This window comes from Penaeus chinensis, chromosome 5 (genome assembly GCF_019202785.1).
Source record: "Penaeus chinensis breed Huanghai No. 1 chromosome 5, ASM1920278v2, whole genome shotgun sequence".
Lineage (NCBI taxonomy): Eukaryota > Metazoa > Arthropoda > Malacostraca > Decapoda > Penaeidae > Penaeus > Penaeus chinensis.
In genome coordinates this window covers 25,064,018-25,075,806 of record NC_061823.1, presented here as the reverse complement: position 1 = coordinate 25,075,806, position 11,789 = coordinate 25,064,018, and the positions used below count along the sequence as shown (strand labels likewise).

General features: G+C 40.8%; 1 non-coding gene across 1 annotated transcript; it reads left to right on the top strand.

Annotated features, from left to right (window-relative positions):
- The first annotated feature begins 6,333 nt into the window (after nt 1-6,333).
- Trnad-guc lies at nt 6,334-6,405 on the top strand. The gene has a single exon. It is a non-coding gene; the product is annotated as a tRNA-Asp (tRNA).
- Nucleotides 6,406-11,789: the final 5,384 nt, after the last annotated feature.

Sequence of the window (11,789 nt, the reverse complement as noted above, 5' to 3'; positions counted from 1 at the left end):
ACACACACACACACACACACACACACACACACACACACACACACACACACACACACACACACACACACACACACACACACACACACACACACACACACACACACACACACACACACACACACACACACACACACACACACACACACACACACACACACACACACACACATATATATATATATATATATATATATATGTGTGTGTGTGTGTGTGTGTGTGTGTGTGTGTGTGTTGTGTGTGTGTGTGTGTGCCAACTACTCCCCCGGGGAAGGATCATGGGTCAACCACCCCAGTACAAAGACCCAGCCAATTACATGAAACCAACATGGATGGCGCCAAGTAGTTTGACAAATACCGCATAAAAAAAATAATTCTCCATACTGTTTACAGACATCACTATAATAATACAAACGACAGAAATCGTCAGAAATCTCAGCAATCTCTAAGGAATTCGTGAAATCCCGAAGAAACTTGAGAAACACGCCGGTAAACTACTAGTAATTGACGACAATGCTCCCGTGAACAAGTACCACCAGTGTATGTTTCTCTCTAGAAAATTTATCTCACCAATATTATCATCTGTCGCATTACTTACTTGTACGGTAGGCTAATGCAGTTAAAGAAAATAAACATGTCCCAACAGTACTGTCATACAGACTGAAAATTATGAAACTATTCCATGCCCGCGGCTGCAAGCGAGGGAAAGACTTGCACCGAAAGATCCTCATACTGCAACATCAGGCAAACCAAAATTACAGAATCTCCCCATCACCCAAGCCACTCTGTCATTTCGAAATGCCAGCAGAACGTTATAGTTTCCCGACCCTTTTACTGTCGAACGTCACCTCGCTCAGCAACAAACTTGACGAACTAGCAACCGTGATCACCGCCCATCGGCCAGGCATCGTTGCAATCACCGAGGCCTGGCAAGTCGAACCTGATACCGTGAACATCAACAATTATCAAATATTCCATAATCTTCGCACAAACAAGCGCGATGGCGGCGTAGTTTTGTTTGCTCGCCAAGCTTTGTGGCCAATGTCAATGCAAGTTGTTGTCCCACATGAATTGGAGTTGCTGTGGGTTAGAGTGATGCCCTCCCTCCACCTCCGCCACGCAGCACCATTGCTATGTTGCGTTTTGTATCATCCACCCAGGGCATCCACCAAAACTCTGCTTCTCCACCATCTCACCTACACTTCCGATCTTCTGAAAGTTAAATACCCCAGCTCAAAATCATTCATATGTGGAGATAATAATGATATCAACATTTCTGAAGTCCTGAGTGAATTAAACCTCCGCCAAATAGTAGACTTCCCTACCTACCACCCCCACAACCACTGGCTCTATTCGGAAGCAGCAACCACCTCTCCATACTCTGGACCCCAAATCATCCATCTCTCGCAAGATCGAAGTCACCACAAAGATGTACCCCACTCAAGCAGTCCTCAATAATGCCATTCGGCAACTGGCTCATTCACCACCCATGGGCAGTAGTCCTTACCGCACAAGGCGTTGAGCCTAAAGGAAAGAATTACATCACAAGCATCACATCCGCATCCCGCCGACCTGCCATGGATTACTAGTAGAGTCAACGAGACCATGCCCATCGCACAGGTAACACCACTCTTTACAAAACCCTACGCAACAAAGTATTAGTCTATCCTAATAGACTTTAGGACCTGAAGCAGACCAACCAAAACAAGTGGTACGGCAAGATAAAAGAACTTTGAGGGCTGAACAATGCACCACACACGTTACCTTGCATTAACCACCCGTCCAGCTATGGAGCTGCTAATGAGGTAAACAAATATTTCGCTGCAATCTGTCAGCGCCTTCCCAGCTTCGACACCACCCAGCCTCCCACCTACCTCCCCATGCAGACTACTGCTCCGGGATTTGAAGAGCACCATGTTTGTCAAAAGATCCAGAGAAGCAAGTCCAAATGGTCCATCACTTCCATTGACATCCCTATGCCTCTTCAGAAAGACTTCGCCCTGAGCTCTCTAAGCCATTTGCCTCTATCATCAGTGCCTCCTTGCAACATTCAAAGACACCACCAGATTGGAAAACCTCTTGTGTGACACCCTTGACGAGACCTGCCCCGTGTCCATCGCCCATATGCCCAGCCTCTAGTGAGAGTTTCGTGTCAGAGTGGGCCTACGCTGACCTCCACCCCAAATTTGATCGACAGTAATACAGAAACGCAAAACCGTCGTCATCGTCACGCTTATTAACTTCAGCAAGACTTTTGACCTCTCTGACAACAAAGTATTAGTCTATCCTAATAGACTTCAGGACCTGAAGCAGACCAACCAAAACAAGTGGTACGGCAAGATAAAAGAACTTTGAGGGCTGAACAATGCACCACACACGTTACTTTGCATTAACCACCCGTCCAGCTATGGAGCTGCTAACGAGGTAAACAAATATTTCGCTGCAATCTGTCAGCGCCTTCCCAGCTTCGACACCACCCAGCCTCCCACCTACCTCGCCATGCAGACTACTGCTCCGGCATTTGAAGAGCACCAAGTTTGTCAAAAGATCCAGAGAAGCAAGTCCAAACGGTCCATCACTTCCATTGACATCCCTATGCCTCTTCAGAAAGACTTCGCCCTGAGCTCTCTAAGCCATTTGCCTCTATCATCAGTGCCTCCTTGCAACATTCAAAGACACCACCAGATTGGAAAACCTCTTGCGTGACGCCCTTGACGAGACCTGCCCTGTGTCCATCGCCCATATGCCCAGCCTCTAGTGAGAGTTTCGTGTCAGAGGGGCCTACGCTGACCTCCACCCCAAATTTGATCGACAGTAATACAGAAACGCAAAACCGTTGTCGTCGTCACGCTCATTAACTTCAGCAAGACTTTTGACCTCTCTGACCACACCAAAGTCATCAAGAAAGCATCTGCGATGGGAATGTCTTGTGGTGTGGCTCGCAGACTTCCTCTTGGAGAGCCGCCAGGCAGTCCGCCTGCAGGGTGCCTCCTTTCTGCTTCTTACATGAGGCGTTCCCCAAGGCACCAAGATAGGCCCGCTGTGCTTTTTAGTATTAACAAACGATGTTTTCCGTGACACTTCATCTTGCTGGAAGTATGTCGATGACTCAACAAACACAGCTGCGGTCAACCACACGTCCCCTGACTACCGACCACTACAGGGCACCTTAAACAACCTGTTCACCTGGACAAACTCCAATCACGTCACTCTGAATCACAAAAAGACGGTGGTGATGCACATATCGTCTCCCCCACCTAGCCCTCCGCCCTCACTATAGGAGATCACCCTGGAGGTCGTTCACGCGGCCAAGTGCCACGCTCGACGACAGACTCTCCTGGGACAAGCACGTCTCCGCTATCGTCACCTCAGCATCTTTTAGACTGTACATGTTGCGTCGCCTCAAGACCTTGGGAGTGCCTCCATCGGAACTCGCTACCATCTACAAGACCATCCTGCTAAAGCTAACGTATGTATCTCCTGCCTGGTTCTCCAGCCTCAGTGCCACGCAGCTTCTGAGATTAGGAAAGGTTCAGAAGAGAGCAATGAAGATCATCTTTGGCTCATCGGATAACGGATATGAGGATGATTTGAGCACAGTGCAATTTGTTTGTTGATGGTTAGGTTTATCTTCAAGATATAATACTTAATATACAATAACTCTAATTTGTGTGTAGTTTTTATTTTTTCTATATGTAAACAAACCAATATGCTGAAATACTATTATAACGATAAACTTTATTTATGGGTTTAAAAAAGTAAGGAATTCAGAAGCTTTTTCTTTCGTCATCAATGACGTCATCCATAAGTATTAAAACTTCCTAACCCTTATTTTAATTGAATTAGATATAACGTATGTAAAGTTTCCTCTTTGTGTGTGTATATATATATATATATATATATATATATATATATATATATATATATATATATGCTATGTATATGTATTATATACATATATGATATATATATATATACACAAACATATATTGAAAGGCCTTGTGTCAGGCACACAACCACAGCTTTAAGCTTGGACGACCTGCCTGTGGTTGTTTGGGTGTGTGCGTATGTGTGTATGTGGTGTGAAAAGCGCGGGTGAAAGGTAACGAGGTGCGTGGAAGGGAATAGCTGTGGATAGCTCTACTGGTGGCGCTTGTGCGAGGCCACAGTAGCAGTAGCAGTAACAGCGCATTTTCCTTCATCAATAAACTGACTACCCCTAAAGGTGAATAAGGAATTTTAGTTTGTTCATTTTCTTTATTGTCAAATTATTTTAAGTGTAGTGCGGCTTCGGCGCATTGCGAGACCACATAAGAATGTTTTTCTTATAAAATGAGATATATTAATGGTGCGATATCTACCCCTAAAGACCGCATGCAAGGAGACAGACCGAGACGGGGGATATAGACGTGTCGGAATCCTGCAGTTCGTCAGTGGCTCGGACGTTGCAGGCAATTTGCATGAACATTGTCGAAAACAAGAAAATGTGAAAAAGTGAAAGTGAAAGTGGAAGTGAACAGAAATTAACTTAACTTGGTGATATGACTTGTAGTGCATGAACGAGAGGAATTTTGGGAAACATTGTTTTTGTTTTTGTTTTGTGTATTTTAATTTATATTTAAGTTTGAAAATAAATGGTTAAAGGTTTTTATCTTTTAATTGAACTCCAATCTTCCCTACCATACATATATATTCCTGTGTATAAACAGAGAACGAGGGTATCTGCTGAATTAGACCTTCTGCCATAATATCGTTACATCTTGTAAGAATGATTACAAAACATTATATTAAAAATGTCTTCAGACACTGGAGTATCAGAAACTATTTTTCTTTTTTTCGGGGTAGGGAAATGCACATTAATACCACTGAACAGCAACTGGTATCCCATACCTCCTGCCGTTTTCTTTTTCTTTTTCAATTCTGTCAGCTTGTTTGTTTCTTTCTGTTGTTCTCCATTTCAATTATAAGCCTGCGTGGTTCTCTGTCCTATTAGCTTAGTTATCAAATTAGTATTAGGCACGAGTACCTGTGCTGTTTGTATACGGTAGGAGTGTGAGCATGTGTTTGTGTCCGTAACAGTGTACGTACTATATAAATGTATAAATCTATCAGTAAGTGTATATTACATGTATCTTGCACATGTATCTAAATATATGTAACTAATAAAATATACAATTAATATTTATATAAAGAATTTTGTGCTAATGTATTATTTGTTATTTGCTACGAAGCAGGAAATTGCATATGCTCTAAACAATAATATGTATACCGGTTTCCATTTCCTGCGGTTTAAGATTATGCACTATAATATAGATGTTTCAGATATACCATCTGTTTTCCTCGCTGGAGACTGAACTAGCACATTACAAATAGGATCTGAAAATCAGTTTTTCCAATGTTGAAGATTATGTCAGGCACTGATATACCAATCCACGAAAGTTGGATTTAAGAGGTTTTGATTCACAATCCAAGGAATAATAAACTTTCATCCTTTAAAGTAGGATACCATTATAAATGAATATAGTAATAAGGGGGGGGGGGGGGGAGGTTGCTAAGTGTTTCTGACTGGACGACCCAAGCATATCTCCATGGCAACGAACTTCACGACCAAGATGTTCTCTTTCGTTCTTCTCGAGGCTGTGGACAGGGAGGGAGTTGGAGTTACGGGCAGAAAGGGCAACACATTCTGACATTAGTGACGTTTCGGAAGTCGGTCTTCGAGAAAGGTACTACTGTGGGGACTCATTTTAAGGGAGTTACCCCAAAATTTGGTAGCACCCCTTAGATTTCAATCCTGTCCCCGCGTAAGGAGTTATTTCAAACAATCTTTTACATCGTAATGTTTTAAAAGCTATCATTTGAAACAAGCTTTATTTAGTAAATTTTCTTACTTTAATGTATGGCTTTTATACCAGTTCAATTAGTATAGATTATTAATTACTCTAATTTTATATTATTATAATGTTCTACATAATTGCTTGTATGCTGTTTTTTTTTTAATTTAATTCGATTAAGTTCAACACATAACGTCAAGCGAAACAAAATTTCAACGAACTTCGTATTTGAAAGAATAAGATAAAATAAAAAAGAAATACGAACCAGCAGCCTTTTTTACACTGAAATGACACATAAAAAGCGTCAGATCTCGAGGCCTGAGTCTCTTTTACGTTTTCATTTTTAATGCCACAGAACTTTTATCTGAATGAAATATGCTTAGAGTGTGATTATAAAACACACATCTATCTATATATGAGAAAAGGAGAAAGAGGGATTATGAGAGAGGATGTCAGTACGGTTATTAATAGTGTTATGATAGTAATATTCCCTTATAATAATTCCTCGGTAGTATAGTGGTTAGTATCCCCGCCTGTCACGCGGGAGACCGGGGTTCGATTCCCCGCCGGGGAGGCTTTTGACCTCCTAACCTGATGTCCGACCACTTTTGCCTAATATATCCATGAGAATAAAAAGATGTCCGGACAAGGTGTGTTAACTCAAACTTCCAGACAGCAACTGAGTTCCACGAGATGGGAAGATTGCAAACAAAGAAGATGCCAGACGTCACAATGTAGCAGCTTTTTAAAATTCAGTCTTATTATTATTTATTATTATTATTTTTTTTTTCTTTTTGCTATTTAATAACTAAATTAGCAATTTAATTGAAAGGCCTTGTAAGAATGATTACAAAACATGATATTAAAATTGTCCTCAGACACTAGAGTATCAGAAAATATTTTATTTTCTTTCGGGGTAGGAAATGTACATTAATACCACTGAACAGGAACGTAAGCAACTTGTATCCCATACCTCCTGCCGTTTTCTTTTTCTTTGTTTTCAGTTCTGTCAGTTTGTTTGTTTTCTGTTACTTTCCATTTCAATTATGTGCCTGTCCTATTAGCTTGATTATTAAAGTGCTATAAAGCGCGAGTATCTGTGCTGCTTGTATACAGCATGAGTGTGAGCATGTATGTGTCCGTAATAGTGTAGTATATCAATGGATACTCTATAAATCCATAAGTGACTGTAGATTACACATTTCTTGCACCGAAGTCTAAATATATGTAACTAATGAGCTATACAATTAACATTCATATAAAGGATTTCGTGCTAATAAATATATTATTTGTTATTTGCCATGAAGCAGGAAATTGCATATGCTGGAAACAATGATATATAAACCGATTTTCATTTACTGCGGTTTTAGATGATGCACTATAATATAGATGTTTCAGATATATTATCTGTTTTCCTCGCTGAAGACTGAACTAGCACATTAGAAATAGGATTTGAAAATCAGTTTTTCCAATGTTGAAGGTGATGTCAGGCACTGATATACCAATTCACGAAAGTTACAAATACATACTGATGTTAGTAACATTTTGGATATTGGTTTTCGAGAAAGGTGCTACTCTCGGGACTCATTTTAAGGGGTTACCCGAAAATTTGGTAGCGCCCCTTAGATTTCAATCCCGTCCCGTGTAAGGAGTTATTTCAAAAAATCATTCTTTTACATTGTAATGTTTTAAAACTGTCATTTTAAACAAGCTAAATTTAGTTAATTTTCTCACTTTAATGTATATCTTTTATATCAGTTCAATTAGTAAAGATCATTTATAACTCTCGTTTTCTATTATTATCATGTTTTACAAAATTGCTTGTATGTTTTTTTTATTTCATTCGATTCATTTCAACACACTGAGAGAAGGACACATAAAAAGCGTCAGATCTCGAGGCCCGAGCCTCTTTTACGTTTTCTTTTTTAAGGCCACTGAACTTTTATTTGAATGAAATGTGCTTTGTTTATTGTTATTGTTATTATTTTCACTCATTTTTACTTATGCATGATCTGTTTTACTTTCAAGCCTTTTTGGGGCGATTGTCCACTGTAAAATAAGACCTATACCCGTGGCCTCCATGTGTGTACCTACGCCCCTGGCTGTAAGACAGAAAAATATAGATGAGAGTAACAGATTGCCATAGAGAGGAAATGTATGAAAAAAATGCGAGAGAACATTATCGGCAAGGTATTATGCTTCATCAATTTTTATATGTACACACACACACACACACACACACACACACACACACACACACACACACACACACACACACACATGCATACATACATACACACATATACATACACATATATACTGGTTTTACGAAAAAATATGCCCACTCCTAAATCCTGCCCTGCACCACATCACTCCACCATACCACCATTCCATCCCTTATTTTATCACACCATTAGGACCATTCCTCAATTCCACCATCACTTTACCATTCCTCCACCCCATAATTACCTTATTATTCTTACATTACATCCTCACTCTGCCATTCGTCACAATGACTCACCCCTGCCATCCCTTAGTCACATCATCTCTCCCCTTTTCCTCCTTCACCCTGCCATTAATTCAACATGTAATCATCCTATTATTCCTCCATCATTTATTCTGGAGTTATCTTGCTATCCTACCGTGTCACCCTGCCATTCCTCTACCCTACCGTCACCCTGCCATTCGTTATCATATCATCACCCTTCACCATCCTAGGCTTCCGGCAAAGAAATACAATGGTAATCAATAAGGGGTAATTAAGAATCGCAATTACGAAAAATTACTGGTATCGCTCACGCCTTGTGGATGGTATCTTTGTCTATCGCTCGGGAGACTTGGATTCGATTTTGACCTACTTTACAGAAATCAACACTCAGGGATGAAAATTCCCCGCTCATCAAATTTTCAAATGCATGTGTGTAAATATTTTACTGGACTTAAATTCTTGCACTGATTTACCATTTTGTATGTCGTGTAAAAACAAGAGGATGTTGTTGTTTTTTCTTATTAGATGAATATTTTTTCTATGTATTTTATTTTGAACGTTTCATATGACAACCTACTACATACCTATTTCAGATGAAAATGTTCCTTTTAACAGCTTTCGCTAATGCCGCCTAGTCAGTGGGGAATGGAATGCGATATTTCATGACGACCTTTATCTGCGATTTTAGTTTTAACAGTCAAAATGATTTACCCTGAGCGATAAGAATATCGGGAAAGAAGACACTGCTGGATCACATGAACAATACCCATTGTGACAGCCTCGGTGATGGCCGTGTGACTGTCAGCCAGGTGGTGGGAAGAGCAGGCACGATGTTGTAGGCGATCTAGATGTGGAGGGGGTACAGTGTGTATAAACCACACACACACACGCACGCACGCACGCACGCACACACACACACACACACACACACGCACGCACGCACGCACGCGCGCACACACACACACGCACGCACGCACGCGCGCACACACACGCACACACACACACACACACACACACACACACACACACTCACACACACACACACACACGCACGCACTCACGCACATGCACGCACACACACAAACACATACATACATACAGAGAGAGAGAGAGAGAGAGAGAGAGAGAGAGAGAGAGAGAGAGAGAGAGAGAGAGAGAGAGAGAGAGAGAGAGAGGGGGGGGATGTCAGTACAAATAGCAATAAAACCCCACGAATGAACATATACACTGCCGATTCCTCGGTAGTATAGTGGTTAGTATCCCCGCCTGTCAGGCGGGAGACCGGGGTTCGATTCCCCGCCGGGGAGGCTTTTAAACTTGTCGGGGTGAGAACGTTCGGCCACTTTTATTTATTCTCTGGAATAACTACACTAGAGCGTCTGAAAAAAGTTCTTTCGGGATATGGAGAAACTTTCAAGTGCTCATCAATCACATAGAACTATGGAATTTAAGCGGTTTATTTTCAGTACTTACTGCTGTTACTTTTCTTTTAATACGTGAATCTGACTAGCCTCGTTAGCGTGTCTAACAATGAGGTGCAAGTGCTTGTATAAGTGTGTGTATATGTCCGTATTGGCTAAATACTTACCATGGGAATGAATAATCTCGAAATATATCTGTAAGTACATAGAGCATGTATCTTGCACCAAAGTTAAATAAAAGGATGGTTGAAATGATTTTTTATGAAAATCGGATTCGCAAGACATGGAAGTAACAAATGTTTATCCCTTGATAGCATAACACCAAACATAAATGTTTATACTCATCAGCACAGGAGAAACTAACTCCTTAATCAAATAATCTAATAAGTAGCCTATAAAGGTGTGTCCCTGAGAGGACAACTCAAGCAGTTCTTGCAGGCGAAAACTCTGTGCTCGAGACGTCCCTCTGTGACCTGCTTGAAACTGTGTACAAAAAACACATTACTTATAACATTACCCTTAGATATACTATATAGCCACTGTATGGGTCTAACAACTACGTTTATCTCACGGACCATAAAGCTAAATGATACTTATGCGTTGTGTAAAAGAGAACTTACTGCGTGGAACCTTGCTTTGATAATGGACCTCCAACTTCATAACATGGATAACGCAGTAGACAACTCCGACGACACAGACCTTGGACACCCACTTCGAGTGTTGATATCGTCCTCTTATTTTGTCTTATGAGTTGTCAACTGCAGGAAGGACTCGAACTTCGCATATTATTTTAATCACTCATTCAGATGATGGGAGTCGTCGAAGAGAACGTGGATAATAAAACTCACTCTCTTAATCATCTACACAAAACTGCTTCATCTGTATTATGGCCAAAAATAGACCCAAATGCTCTTGGACAAATCGCAATGGGTTTGCTCCTAAACAGAGGGAAGAATGGAACTCTCCTCTTTTGCGAAAATACAGTGATAGTTTTACTTAAAGGGAATTTGAACCATGTTAGGTTTCCTACAGCACAACCTGATTTCCTTCAGTCTGCATGTGTCCTTGCACATAGTATGAGATTCCCCCTGAACAGTGCAGTGTAAAGTCTTTCACATACAGATTACACGAGACAGCACTTGGGACGACCTTTACGATGTTAATTATAGCAATGGCAAACAGGGTCACACCTAAGACACTTCCATGTGGGATTCTTTCCGACATACCGGAGCCTGGTGCTGGGTCTGGAAATAACAAGGTCGTCACTGCTTCGAGTGGTGTTTTTTTTTCTTTTAATTCTTGGATATCAAGGTAGGAAAGGTGTACATTAACAAGCAGGCACACAATTGTTTGAGAAGAAGGTAATAGAAGAGAAAGCAGAGATATGTCCTAGTTTGCTGGATGATTGACATTGGCAGTCTTTAAAGCACGTCTCCATAAGTCTGCCATGACTATTTCAGCCATATAGTGTGTCAAAGTGAATTCCGTGGAATTGTTTTTTCCCTGGAATCATGTCAGCTAACTACTAAACAAGCTAAGTGGCTTTACTTAATGGTGGTTGGAGTAGTCTTTTTTTGCAACATTCAGCAAACTTCGGGATTGATTGATTATTCAAAATTATCTGGTGAATCAACAGATGAGTCCATTAATGGTGAATACCTTGTGGGAATAAAAAGTTAAAAGATTTAAAACGTTTATAAATCAGTATTGCACATCTTTCCACTGCATGAACAACAGTTAATGGTATGTAACCCATTTTGTGTATGCCTACAATATTGTGACCAGGGAAAGATAATTCAAGACCATTATGGGACCTTTGATAATGGACCTCCAACTTCATAACATGGATAACGCAGTAGACAACTCCGACGACACAGACCACCAACTAACCCTTCCTGAACTTCAAAAAGCCTTAAGCAAATACAGAGTATCAGCTCTAAGGGAAGATAGAATCTCATATGGAATGCTATCTCACATGGGACAAGAAAGATCATCCAGCCATCCTCAAAGCCTCAGATCCAAAAAGCTTTCCGGCCAATTTCACTCCTA